General features: G+C 42.8%; 1 protein-coding gene across 7 annotated transcripts in view; it reads right to left on the bottom strand.

Annotated features, from left to right (window-relative positions):
- The window catches only part of ZMIZ1 (zinc finger MIZ-type containing 1), a 331,397-nt gene extending 326,001 nt beyond the window's left edge, over positions 1–5,396 (bottom strand). For 5 of the 7 annotated variants that reach the window (XM_088456361.1, XM_088456362.1, XM_088456360.1 and 2 more), the window contains exon 1: positions 5,269–5,384. The gene's annotated coding sequence lies outside the window, so the exon portion shown is untranslated. Of the gene's footprint in view, positions 1–5,104; positions 5,177–5,268 lie in introns of those variants that run through there. The other 2 variants (XM_088456355.1, XM_088456356.1) reach the window with 2 other exon arrangements.
- Positions 5,397–15,375: the final 9,979 nt, after the last annotated feature.

Here is a 15,375-nt window from a genome sequence, read left to right as displayed (position 1 = left end):
ACTTTACGAGAGAAGTCGTTACACTCCTCGTTCTACTGGGCATGGTTACAGCACCTGCAATGCCATACATTTAGTGGCTGATGCAAAGGTAAACACAAGCAAGTTTACAGAAATACTGTGTGTTTACTCTCTGGGTGATGATCTGATGCTGAGCGTATACAAGTATGGGAGATGCTGAGTCTCCGCTTGCCTATGATGGGGCTTAATAAGGTGTTTGCACGTAAGTTCAGAGAGGGCATGCTGACGGAACTACAGGCTGCGTAGAGTTGTGCTGAAGCATAATTATGCCCATTATCAGATGGCTCTTGTGCACCAGACATTGGGCTGGTCTAAGTGTGCGCTAATAATGATGACAGATGTGAAACAAAGTTCACGTATAGGGGGACATCCAGTTGGAGAGATGAGTAGAACTCTTCATATAGGTAAACATCATGCCATGTGGGAGCTGTGACCGCCAACTTTGCATCAGCTTCTTAGACTGTAAGCTTTGTGGCACTACCATATTTACTAGTTATGAGCTAGCAAATGGTCTTTCTTGGGCTGGGTACAATTGGACAACAGTTATCATATTTCTAAGATCAGACCCTATTTCACCCAGGATGCTACTAAAACTCTCATACACTCACTGGTCATCTCCAGATTGGACTACTGTAACCTCCTCCTATCTGGCCTCCACAAATCCCATCTCTCTCCTCTCCAGTTTATCCTTAATGCTGCTGCATGGCTTATCTTCCTCTCCAAATGCTCTACATCTGCCTCCCCACTCCTACAAGCCCTCCACTGGCTCCCCTTCCCTTTTAGAACCCAATTTAAGGTTCTCACGCTCACTTACAAAGCCCTCACCCAATCTTCTCCCATATACATCTCTGATCTCATCTTCCTTCACGCTCCTCTCCGCTCTCTTCGTTCAACTAATGCACGCCACCTTTCATGCCAGCTGATCACTTCCTCCCACTCCCGCCTCCAAGATTTTGCCCGCACTGCTCCCCACCTCTGGAACTCTCTCCCACTCCCCATCAGACTCTCCACCTCTTTGCAATCCTTCAAACGGGCTCTTAAGACCCATTACTTCATCAAAGCCTTCCAGCTCTCATCCTAACTCCTTGCTACATGTTCCTTCCTCCCCATCTACCCCATCTGTGTCACACCTGTTTGTCTTCCCCTCCCTTTTAGAATGTAAGCTCTTACGAGCAGGGCCAGCTACCCTCTTGTGCTTCTCCCTAATTTAGTTTCATCTACTTCCTACTCACCACTAGGGCACCTAACACTTGGTTGCTTATGCTCTGTTGCTTATCTGGGTGTTATGGTCGCTAATGTAGCAATATATATTATCCATGTCCTGGTCCTGTATTGTATTGTTCTGTCAGTCGCTTGTCTACAACTTGTTTATGTACTTTGTAAGGCGCTGCAGAACATTTGTGGCACCATATAAATAAATAATAATAATAAGTCAACATGAGAATGTTGACATGGTTGAACTGTCGACATGCATGACATATCGAAAGGATTAACTGTCAAACGGTCTCTGTTGATCTAGTGGTGTCGGTATCTTACCTTGTTCCGGTGGCTGTGCCATTTAGAAAAAAGTTATTATATAAACTACATACCACTTAAAAGTATAAGTACTTTACTGTCCTAATTATCAAAAATAAAAACAAAATGTTCAGTGTATACTTCACAGATAAGTTGAAAAGAGCTTTTTAAATTGCTAAATAGAATAGTGTAGCTTGTTTATTATTTCCTAATGTAATACCACAAAGGGTGGGGAGACATAACTAAATTCAGTCAGCCCTCATTCAGCTCAAAGTCACACGTGCTCTGCTGCAGACCTTGCTACTCAATGTGCCTTTTGTCTGAGGGCTGGTGTTTCAACATCCTAGTCTTCAACACAAGAAGAATAAAAAAAAAAAAAGGGTCAGCACAAGTCTTCTGTCATTCATAAACCTGAATCACTGCTTAGCGAACACAAGTCTCTCCTCCCCTTTTTCTGTACAAAAAACTTATTCCACAATAAAACAAAACAAAAAGTCTAAAATAGGACAACACCAACTTTATTATATATATATATATATATAATATATACTATGAAAGATATTTAAGGCCAGGGATAAAACTACTCTAAGTGGTCGATCCAATTAGCCGCGAAGGGTGCGAGTTGCCGTTAATACGTCGGCAACGGACCGGCACCTCGCACCCCGCTCTGAGCCCGAATTCACTGGAAATTCTGCAAATCCAGGCTGCCATAAACTGTGGCCATTGCTGAGATCATCGCGGCAAATTGGATCATTTTAAAGTAACCAGGTAATATTCGCAATAAAAATAAAAGAAGACTAGTTCAAAGGGGTCATAATATTATTACTATTATTATTAATACCACTACAATAAAAATTCTAATTATTCTCTCCTCCTTAAAAATACACATTAAACAAGGGAGACAATTGTTTCAACAGAAAGCACTTCTACACTGCAACATTAGGGCTAGCAGCTTTAACAAGTAAACCTGAAAATTAGAATTGTATTTATGAATGCAGAATCCAGGTCCAGTAAGTGGAAGAAAAAAGAAAACTGTATAATAATTTGATTACATTATTTGAGTAATTATTGTACTGTGCCACTAACATAACAGCTAAATACCCATATAATGCACCAAAGTCACTATCACCACAGCTTAGGCCATTATGGCTGGGAATTAATACTTAAGAGCACAGTCGTAATTTAGTTCTCAATTTTCCCTAATAAAACCCAAGACAAAAATGTGGCTAAATGCAAAACCAGGTACTTAGAAACCACTCTACTGGCTATAGGCACAACTAGATTTTATTTGCCATTTGTATGACTTTGCAGAGGTATTCAGCTCTCACTGTCCATTTCAAATTAGACCACTTGCTTAGGTACCATGATTGCTAAAGAAGAAAAACCCTATCCTTGGTTAGTTCCCTTCATCGCTCTCATACCATCTCTTTGGAAACCTCTGAAAGAGCATTTGTTCAGGCTGCCAAGTTAAATCCTCCTCTCTCATGTCAAGGCTTTGAAAAAGCAGTCAGAACACCAGCTATACCGAGGTCTGCTGGAGAAAAGCAATTCCTTTGGCACCACAGAACCATTAAGCCGTTTGCAGATTATGAACTGAAGCACAAGAAAATCCACTCTGCCCAACCAGACAGTAATGCAGTCTTATGTGGGTTCTGTACATCATACCTAGATCTTTGCACCTCCAGCAAGGATATAGGAGACAAAGATAAGCATGCAAGCAGGGGACATGGTATTCTGCAGATACTGAACAAACCAACACAAAAGTGTAATCAACACTTAATTTAACAATAATTGTCTAAACAAATTTGACCTGGTAGCCCTTAATAATAGTTACCAGCTTTTTATCTTTGCAAAATATTAAATGACTGCTAGATGGCTTTCAGTAAAATCATTTATGCAATGCAAGGTGTAAATATTATTATACTGTTCACTGCCAGAAGAAAGAGCAATGCTATATGTCACTATTGGTATGATATCTACTATGTACCAGGAAACAGTTATTTAATAACATGTTATATAATATAACAATGTATTGCAGAAGCCTAACCGTGTACATATGCTGTTTATACATAAGAAAATATATAAAGGTGTTATTAATTCCCAACAAATACTAAGAAAACACCAGAGCAATGCAAAGGTTGAAGATGGAATGTTAAGCATTGTTAATTGCAGCATTTTTGCTGAATGGTTTCCCAGGGCACACAGGGTTAAACAAATTCAGGCACTGACTGCAGACATTAAAAGGGGAGTGTTTGCAATACATAACACCACTAAACATCAGCTGGTTTTGTAAAACAAGTTACATAGCAAAGGCCTGGGTTTTGCAATTCTGCCGCCGATATTCTTACGTTTACTCACAACTTTTAAGTTTGAATCAGACTTTTTTTGTAATGTGTTTTTGCTCCACTGAGGAGGAGGGGGGAGAAAGCACACATTCCTTAAGTGTTTTAAAGGAGCATTTCTTGAGGCTGATAACTCACACACACTGATTGGAATCCCTGCCCCCTTCACAGGACTAAAAAGCAAGAGTTCCTATTCAAATCCCTTTTCCTCCCCTTGTGCTACTTTACTGGGACATCTGTACACCCAAAATATTGAAGTGGCTGGAATCATGAATAGTTTCCCAAATAAACGCCTCTGTACCTCAGTTGACTTCAGTGATCCAAAGACAGTGGATATTATTAATGACAGGGATTTCAGCAAAAAAAAAAAAAAAAATACAAATCTGCCATTTCCAAACTAATTCATCAACTGGGACTCCAGCATTGTAAATTGTATTATGTTTAACTAAGAACAAAATCAGCACCCAAAAATTGGTTGACAGCATATAAACATAACCTCCACAAACGTGCAATTGTAATAACAACAAACATAACACTGGTACATAAAGGCAAATGTACATACACACATAATATACAATAGCATTATATTTATGACATTGCAGGCAGAAACCGAGACGTTTACCAATTAAGCACCCTTGTTTAAAGAGGAGGAATAAACAACAACAACAACCAGCTAATTATTCAGTGACCCTACTAATTACACTCTAACATTTTAAGCCTAAAGGGGACTTAAAATGTATGCCAGTGAGAGGGGTTAATTACTAAACGTGCTAATATTATATATATATATATATATATATATATATATATATATATATACACACACACACACACACTAGTGTGTGTATGTTATAAACACATAATACACACACAGCATTGAGTGATTACTTAAGAATGGAGGATCCCTTGTCCACAGAGCTCGCAATCGTTTTGCTGATGCTGAGTACTATCTGTTTAAACCTTCACACCACAACCACACGGGGAAATCTGTCCCCTCTGAATACACAACAAACACAAGTAGAATGCAACTTCCAACTTTGCAAATTGCAACACACAATGCACAGTGCAAAAGCGACCACAGAACCGATGACCTTACCCAGGCTTCTACCATGCCTTTGCCCACTGCCCCTCTCTCTAACCTCCCGGTGCCCACGACCAGAACACCCAGCGATCCATTCCCACCCCCCAGCCAGCCCAGCCAGCTAGCTAGCTAGCTCTGATCCACTCACCTCCATAGCAAGCACACACACAGACAACGAGTCCCTACAGAGAGCCCTGAACACATCCCCTGCAAATCTTCCATGATCCATTGTTTGTGTGGATCTCTCCCATTCAAAAAGCAAAAGCCTCAAACAAGGGGAGAGAGAGGTGTGAAAGGAGATATTAAACTTACCAGCAGAAGACAAGGCAGCCTGGGAGCTCAGCAAATGAACAATATCCTCTTTTTTCTAGGTAGATTTCAGACTTCCACTGTACTCCCCCCTTATTTCTGCTTCTTTCCCGTCCCTTCTTTTTTTTTTTTTTTGCTCACAGACAGTAAAAAAAAAAAAAAAAAAAAAGGAGCTCAGTGTTAGTGGGTGAGTAAGTGAATCAACTAGCAGGGAGCACAGTAAGTTGAAGTGTCAAATTACATAGCCTATTCTATTACCATGCTTGCTGGTGGGGAGGAAAATCTGTTCCAGATTCCTATCTGAGTGGAGCAGACTGGAGGAGAGAACATGCTCCTTTTCCTGTGCCTGGAGAAAGATTGGACATGGAATAGCCTGCCAGCCTGCTCATTGCTGTAAACAAATAAATGGATTTTCTTTTTCCGTCCGTTTCAGCAAGTGTATCCCCCCCCCTCTGCCCACACACAGCTTATTACAGTATCATGTACAATATATATATATATTTATAGGCTTTAGCACCATTATATTAAAATGACTAAATACATTTGCCAGTTATTCTAAAGGGAGCTAGAAACACTTAACACATTATTTTGTGTATTAACATTTACTTATATAGTGCCAGCGTACTACGTTGCGCTTTACAATGTGGAACGAAACAGTAATAAAACAAGGCTGGGTAATAGCAGACAGGCAAGGAGGGCCTTGCTGGCAATCTTATAATCTATAATATTTATGTAATCATAAATATTATATGAAAAGTTATCAAAATAATAATGTTTACAATGGAAACGTGATAATAAACATTATACTCATTTCAAAACAAAAAAAAAATATATATTTAAAAAATATTCTTATCTTGGTATACTATATTAAGGGGCTGATGTAGAGGTGATCGCTGCTTCGATATTTTCGCAGTTTGCTGATGGTTGAAAGACTGCGCATGTGCCTCCATAAAGCTGCGACATAAGCCGCAGCATTATTGACAAGCTGCTGGCGTTAGGGAGGCGGGGGCGACCAGGGCGTTAAAAAAAAAAAGAGGGCGTGTTGGCCCTGTTTTTTGGGACCGCCAAAACCAGTGGCTTTCACTGGCCCCGGGGGACATCCTGAGTAACCTGAGGCAGGGGCGTATCAGGGTGCAGGGTGTGTGGTGCACACAGGCCCCCGGGTCCAGGGAGGGTCCGCACTGCACACATATTATCTAAAACTTACCTCTCCGATGTCCCGCATCGGGTCTCTCAGCACTGCTCAAAACGCCGGAAAATGGCTGCCGTGCCCATTTTTCCACGTGTGCTGAGGAAATCGCTGGGAAAATGGCGGCCGCGCCATTTCCCCAGCGATCTGCGAATGCGCAGTAGACTCTGGGCACACTCTAGTTCCCAGAGTCCACTGAATCTGCGGTGGCCGGCCGCCAGGGTGAGAGGAGGGGGCCTGTGACGGGGAATACACACGGGCCCCCTCCTCTCTAAAGACGCCACTGACCTGAGGGTTACTGGGTTACTCAGATATCCAATGGGCCAGCGATGTTCGCGCTGTAGATCCAATGCTGCAATTTGTTCCCGACCCCCTCCTGGTAACACTTCTCCCCTGCCCACAACCCCAGCCAGAAAGAGGCAGCCATTTTCCATGCGATCTTTACAGTGCTGATACCGCCGACGTGGGACTCCAGAGAGGGAAGTATTCAAAATATGGGTGCAGGGTGTGCAGTGTAGTCATGACGTCTCTCCCATAATGCAGAGCGGCCCAGGAGGACAGACGGAGGAGCGGCTGGCTGCGGGAGCGCGGATTCAGGTAAGTGTTTGTTTTTTTTGTATTACGTGTGTCTACCGCACTACAAGGGGGAGAGCACTACTGGGGGCACTACAAGGGGGGGGCTACTACTGGGGGCACTACACGGGGGAGACCACTACTGGGGGCACTACAAGGGGGGTGGGGACTACTACTAGGGGCACTACAAGGGGGTGGGGACTACTACTAGGGGCACTACAAGGGGGGGGACTACTACTGGGGGAACTACAAGGGGGAGAGTACTACTGGGGGCACTACAAGGGGGAGACCACTACTGGGGGCACTATATAAGGGGCTAAGTACTGGGGGCACAAGGGGCACTGCATAGGGGGATTACTACTGGGGGCACTACTGGAGGCCTGCATAAGGGGGTCCTCTCCTGGGGTACAGGGGGCACTGAATATAGGCACCACTGCAGGAGGCTGCCCCTAATCTTTATTTTTACTTTACATTATTCCATATGGACCCGCCTCCTCCCTGGAACACTTGAGGGGGGGGGGCGCCGTAGCATGCATGTGATCCGGGCACCCTGGCTTCACGCTACTCCTCTGCCAGGGCCACCTGCATGCATTTGCCCCCTAGGCTAAAAGTTGCCAGCCAGCCCCTGCCCCTTCTGTAGGTGTAATAGCAGGCTGTGCTGAGTTTTGCATATGCAGAGATCCATCCATTTTTAAATGGAGCTCTTGCACCAGGGATAGGGCTGGTGCAACACCTACTAAAACATTTTAGTTGCGTCCCTTCCCCTAACTGGATTGTTGCGGACTACTCCATGCATTTGTCTTTCCTTTGACTTTGATGCTTTTATAGACCCAACTAAAAACTATGGGGGGGACTGCAGTTTAAGAATGGAGATCAGTCCTTCTGCTCACATAGCCCTTCAGTCTCCATTCGTTAGCTTAGGTGATTGACAATTCTGTAATACAGAACGTGCACAGCTCCTGGAAAATGACCAGAAGTAGCATGTAGCTTCAAGTACTATACTATGTTATTATGCCCTTTCATTCATCCCCACATGCAGTCTCCCTTCCAATAACATTTAGGGAGAGATGCATCAAGCCTTGTAGAGTGATACCATGGAGAAGTTACCCAAAGCAACCAATCAGCTTCTGTTATTTATCTAGCACAGTCTTTGAGATGACAGAATCTGATTGGTTGCTTTGGGCAACTTCTACAGTTTATCTCTCTCCAAGGTTTGATACATCTCCCCCTAAAACTCCCATTCATACTTTTATCATCTTTCACCCAGATTATTGTAACATACTCCTATCTGGCCTATGTAAGCTACTCACCTCGTCTCTCTTCAGTCCATCCTCAACAGCTGGCTTGCTGATTCCTATTGCCTCTTCACTTTTGCTGCTCACGTCTTTCAGTAGCTTCTCTGGCTCCCTGTCCTATACAGAATTAAGGCCTCAACCACTCTTGTCATCCCAAAATCTCCAGCCTCATTCCCACTCACACTCTCTCCAACAGACTCTGCCAATGATCACCTCCTCGCTGATCACCACTTTCCAGTCCTGCCTTCTCGTGCTGCAGACAATCTCTGAAATGCACCCCCATGCTCATTTAGGCTTTTATCCAATCTCCAAGTATGTAACTGTCCCTTTAAAATGATTATTCAACTTTACCACTGCTCATAAATCTTCAGTCTCTGCATCCCACGTCTGCTCCCATCTCCTTCTTTGTGTCCACCCCCTACTCTTCTAGCATGTCAACTGTCAGTCCCTCTCTCCTATATAACCTTATATACATATATAAATGATAAGCCACAGTTTTAGAAAAGGGCGAAAAGGCCACTGAGCAGAGATAAGCAGCTGAGATATCTATCTATCTATCTATCTATCTATCTATCTATCTATCTATCTATGACACCGACCACAAGAGATAAAGGGGTCTATTTACTAAGCAGTGTTAGGAGACAGAGTGAAAAGGTGCCAGCCAATCAGCTCCCAACTGTCATTTTTCAAACACAGCCTGTGAGATGACAGTTAGAAGCTGATTGGCTGGCACCTTATCACTTTTCACTCTGTCTCCTAACACTGCTTAGTAAATAGACCCCACAAAGACGAACAGAAGGAGCAAGAGTGTTTAGGAGAGATATTTGCTGAAGAGAAACACAGACTATCTGAATGCAAAATGCAACCATGAGTGGCTGGGACTTATGGTACCACAAAGGAAGCCAAGCTGAGATTCCTTTCCAAGTGTTTGCTGTGCCTACCTTCTGGAGCGGAAGCTGCAACTTTATTTAAGTCATTTAATTTAAGGGGATATGTATCAAACCTTAGAAAGCCCATACCAACCAATTAGCTTCTAGCTATTCACCAATACACCAGTAATTCCCACCCCTCACCATACCACCACAACTCGCTATACTTACTGTTTGCCGGGGCAGTGGTCCTCCTCCCGACACAGTGGTCTGTCCAGTCAATGCAATGAGAGCCGTTGGAGAGATCCCCACATGTCGGAGACGGCACAGACTTTAGCGGAGTATTATATTGATATGCACTAAGTGGCCAAATTATTATGACCATAGGGTGATTTTATGCAAAGTAGCTATTTTGCACATAATGCCAACATAGGATGCCTGAATCTGTACAAGAACGGAAAGGTGAAGGTATGCAGAGACTAATGAAGTGTATCACTCATGAAATAATGGGTAAATAGCGCAATCTGATGGACTTTGAATGTGGAATGATAGTTGGCGCTGGCAGCAATGGTGTGATCATTAGCAAATCCGCTGCACTTAGAGTTGTTTGAGAGCGGGTGTTAAAGAGTACACAAGTGTCTGGGCGCAAGGCCTGTGGTCGTCAAGGGCTACTGGATGCTTGAGCCTAACGGAGAGTGGGCAGACATGTTCATTCCTTCAGATGGGCAACAGTGCATCAAATTATGGATAATCTGAATCAGGGACCAATTCAGATGGCTTCTCTAGGAACAGAATGCCACATATTACATTGCATGGGCTACAGAAGTAGAAGGTCTGTCCATACACCATTGCTATCTGCTGTAAGCAGGATGAAATTCCTCCAGTTTGCTCAGGGACACAGGAATTGGACAGTGAATGACTGGAAACAGTCTGACAAATCACGTTATTACACCACGCATATAGAATGATGATGATATGGAGACAACAGCGCAAAACCATGGATCCTATTATCATCACAACTATGGATTCCAATCCTGGGATCTCGGACCATATTTGAGCCCCAAAATTACCTGGGCTTATAATCATTAAAACCCGGGTATTACATTATTCAAAACACACTGTGGATCGGGCTGAGAGGAAATGGGATGATACTTACCTTCTCTGTTCCGATCGCAGCATACGGTCCTCTCAGGTTCTCCCAGCTGACTGTAGATTAGGTGGATTCCCATGATGCTGCTGCTCTCAGTCGCTGCATGGTGACATCAACCCAGTTAATCAGTAATTGAGAGGAGCTGCATCATAGGACTCCAGTTCTACTACTGCAGTTGGGCCTGGGAGAGGACCGGACAATGTGCCCGCCGACAAGAGAGGCCCCTTGTTTAATTAAGGTAGGTGAAAGGGGAGGGGGGGAGGGAAAGGGATGCCAGAGGGGGATGGGGGAGAAAGGTAGCAGGACGAGATGTGAGAGAAAGCATAGTGAGGGGGGGATATATCAAGTGGCACGGGGGGGGGGGGGGAAAGAGGATAGCACGGAGGACAGGAGGGGAGGTTGATGGATTGTAGAGAGGACAGGAGGGGAAGATGGATGGCAGAGAGGAAAGGAGTGAGGTGATGGATGGCAGGTAAGACAGGGGTGTGTGATGTTCTGGTTTTGTTGTGGACCCAGGGTGGTAATAGGAGCAGACACTGAAGCAGACAAATGAAACTGTGGAACTTTTAATGAGTGGTTTAGTAGACATGAATATGGCAAAAATGAAAGTCCAGATATAGCACTAAAGTGCACTTGGGAACTGTAGTGAGGTAAATGGGAAAAAGTCCAGGTAGTGACAGGCAGGAGACAGTCCAATATACAGGTATTGTGAGCTGAAGTGAAATTCAGACTGAGGAGATATTATCCAGCGGAGTGCAAGTGGAGGCAAGGTGGAAGGGAACAGGAGACTCAGGTACTCAGGCAAGGGGAAGGTAAATGGAGGGTGCAGGGAAGTCCAGCGGGGTCGGAGCAGGCAGAGATGTAACAGGCTAGGTAGCTTTTCCAGGAGGCAGGTAATGAGCACAGGAACTCTCTCTCAGCTGTCGCTGAGAAACACGTTGCACTGGCAATGAAGAGAGGTTCTAGACCTCCCTAAATACCAAGTGCCGTACCATGACTGGCCGGAGAGAGCACGTGACACACCAGGATAGGGCGACTAGGTCACATGGCCGGAGGCAAGATGCCGAGCGGAACGGAAGCACCACCAGGCCTCACCAGCCCAGAGTGACAACATGCGAGCACAGAACCACGCACAGCCAATGCCCCACGCCAAACACCAGCACCTCCGCCAGACGCCCCCCGCCACAGCGACCTCACAGGTATTACCAGTCGACCACCATGCCGAGAAACCCTGGTCGTGACAGGGTGGAGATAAAAATAAATGTAAAAATATAGATAGGGGTGGAGAATAAATATAAATTTAAAAATATAATGCTTTTATTACCCCTTTTTCCCGTAATCCCAATCCCAAGATTGGAGCCCAGTAATCCTGATATCCCTGGATTACAAAATGATTTTGGGATTGGAATCCCTAGTCATGACTCTTCAGGCTGGTGGAGTGGTGGAGGCAACTGTATACAGATGCAATTCATCGCATTATACTCCCCACCAAACAGACAGTTAGTAGAATGGGATGCAATCGGGGTGGGGGTGGCACAGCTTGCGACGATGCAGGACCCATTCTGCACATATATATATATATATATATATATATATATACACACACACACACACACATACAGTCAGGTGCATAAATATTGGGACATTGACAGAATTGTCATATTTTGGCCTCTATTCACCACCACAATGGCTTTGAAATGAAACAAACAAGATGTGCTTTAACTGCAGACTTTCAGATTTAATTTGAGGGTAATTACATCCAAATCAGGTGAACGGTGTAGGAATTACAGCGGTTTCTATATGTGCCTCCCACTTTTTAAGGGGCCAAAAGTAATGGGACAAACTAAGCAATCCTAAATCTAACTTTCACCTTTTAATACTTTGTTGCAAATCCTTTGCAGGCAATTACAGCCTGAAGTCTGGAACGCATAGACATCACCAGACGCTGGGTTTCATCCCTGGTGATGCTCTGCCAGGCCTCTACTGCAAATGTCTTCAGTTCCTGCTTGTTCTTGGGGCATTTTCCCTTCAGTTTTGTTTTCATCAAGTGAAATGCATGCGCAATCGGATTCAGGTCAGGGGATTGACTTGGATATTGCATAACATTCCACTTTTTAGCCTTAAAAAACTCTTTGGTTGCTTTTGTAGTATGCTTCGGGTCATTGTCCATCTGCACTGTGAAGCGCCGTCAAATGAATTCTGAAGCATTTGACTGAATATGAGCATATAATATTGCCCGAAACACTTCAGAATTCATTCTCCTGATTTTGTCAGCAGTCACATCATCAATAAATACAAGGGAACCAGTTCCATTGGCAGCTACACATGCCCACGCCATGACACTACCACCACCATGCTTCACTGATGAGGTGGTATATTTTGGATCATGAGCAGTTCCTTTCCTTCTCCATACTCTTCTCTTCCCATCACTGTGGTACAAGTTGATCTTTGTCTCATCTGTCCATAGGATGTTGTTCCAGAACTGTAATGGCTTTTTTAGATGTTGTTTGGCAAACTCTAATCTGGTCTTCCTGTTTTTGAGGCTCACCAATGGTTTACATCTTGTGATGAACCCTCTATATTCACTCTTGTAAAGTCTTCTCTTGATTGTTGACTTTGACACATATACAACCTACCTCCTGGAGAGTGTTCTTGATTTGGCCAACTGTTGTGAAGGGGTTTTTCTTCACCAGGAAAATAATTCTTCTGTCATCCACCACAGTTGTTTTCCGTGGTCTTCCATGTCTTTTGGTGTTGCTGAGCTCTCCGGTGCGTTCTTTCTTTTTGAGAATGTTCCAAACAGTTGATTTGGCCACACCTAATGTTTTTGCTATCTCTCTGATGGGTTTGTTTTGATTTCTCAGCCTAATGATGGCTTGCTTCACTGATAGTGACAGCTGTTTGGATCTCATATTGGGAGTCGACAGCAACTGATTCCAAATGCAAATGTCACACCTAGAATCAACTCCAGACCTTTTACCTGCTTAATTGATAATGAAATAACGAGGGAATAGCCCACACCTGTCCATGAAATAGCTTTTGAGTTGATAGTCCCATTACTTTTGGCCCCTTAAAAAGTGGGAGGCACATATAGAAACCGTTGTAATTCCTACACCGTTCACCTGATTTGGATGTAATTACCCTCAAATTAAATCTGAAAGTCTGCGGTTAAAGCACATCTTGTTTGTTTCATTTCAAAGCCATTGTGGTGGTGAATAGAGGCCAAAATATGAAACTTCTGTCAATGTCCCATTATTTATGCACCTGACTGTATATATATATATGTGTGTCTGTGTGTATATTGTTGTATTGAAGTAACCCCCTTTATGACTTGATTGCATCACTGTTGCAAAGAGGTTTGGAACTGAAAGTCAATAACACTAAATATTTCCACAATTCTCCCAATACAGCTGACTATGCATAATTGCTTGGACATTCACATTCCTGTTATTTAGACATTGATGTGACAGTGCTTAGTTTTAACTGTGATCATTTCAGAAGTAAAAGTCAACAGTGGGGAAATGTAACAAGTTTATATTGATTTGATTTATGACTCCTGAGATATCAATCATGAAGCTTATCAGATAGGATGAGTGAATTGTTTTGAAATGTGTCAGATTACAAGTTTCAGAAATTCTATTGCACTTTTTGTGAGCACTTGCTCTATAAATATATGGTGAGTGTATGTTAAGCCTAAAATATCTCCACCTCAGTGTGGGCTTTTCTGAGTTCATCCTTCAAGTTGTTTTTTATAGTCTTAGTCATAGTGTAGTTTATGTCTTCAAACCAAATTATAATAGATAACCGCTGACAGAGTATTAGATTGTAAGCCCCACTGGGACAGGTCCTGATATGAGTGAATATGTGAATACACATTTGAGAGTGTGCGATTATTGTGCACATTACTGAGAATTATGGTACAGGAACATCACAGATTTTCACATTCACCTCTTTGGGCTACAAAGCAAAGATCTGTGTATTGTTGTCAACAAGTGTCTGGGGAAATGGTCCCAATGCTGACAACATGCACCCATCACAATCAATTGAATTCCTTTCTTGGATTGTAAAGCACCCCGTAATACTGTTTTATTATATAAAGGATTATAATAGTAATATCTCACATCGGACTAAAAATGCATAGAGGTTCTTTTATTCCTTGTCTCTACCTTTCTTGCAATTGGTGGTGGGGCTTCATAATGTAACACATGTTTTCAGGGGGAAAGAGAAAGCATGGCCAGTACACGGATTAACTCCATTTGGTGGGGATTTTTGTCTGCCCTCTTTTAGTCATGCACACATCTATATAAATGTACCCTACTTAGGTACAATACCAAATATGTTATCAATTGAAAATGTTGATCATTAATGTCCTAGTTTTAGCTGTGTCTTGCAGAAAAAAGCTTGTAGCCCTCAACTGACCGGTCTGCAATTAGCAGAATTATATAATTTGCCTATATGAAAAGTTGTCCCTTAGTGGACTTCTTATTAAGACAAGCAAAAAAAAAAGTATGTTTGCATTCACCTCTGAAAATCAACTTCCTAACTCTGTTAATTATTAACATTTCTTATCAACTGTCCACTAAATTATACTCTTAAAGAGTAAGTAAAGCTAGTATTTGACATTAATATACCATACAGGATATGTTAAAGCCAGTATTTGACATTAATATACCATACAGGATATGTATTACTGAACTGAATAACATATAAAATTACTAGTGTTTATATTTAACTAAATATGTCTACTATACTCTGTTTTACTCATATGCTCACATTAGACAGGTGGTGCCCCTATAACGCAATACAGCTCCGTTTGTATAATTGCACTGTGTGGACTGATTCATTTATAACAGAGGCAGGACCCGTGATGTCACAGCAGCTCAAATGATTGCTGAAATATAAATTAGGCTCATTATTATGGATTACTGATATATGTAATAAAAAGGCAGCTAACAAAAATGGCGTCTCTTGGCCATTTGTGTGGAAGAGTTTTGACAGCTCCAGTGGGACAGGGACGGATATAAATGATAACAT

The sequence above is a fragment of the Taudactylus pleione genome, unplaced genomic scaffold (assembly GCF_031769625.1).
Source record: "Taudactylus pleione unplaced genomic scaffold, aTauple2 ptg000699l, whole genome shotgun sequence".
Classification (NCBI taxonomy): domain Eukaryota; kingdom Metazoa; phylum Chordata; class Amphibia; order Anura; family Myobatrachidae; genus Taudactylus; species Taudactylus pleione.
This window is presented reverse-complemented; position numbering and strand designations above follow the sequence as displayed.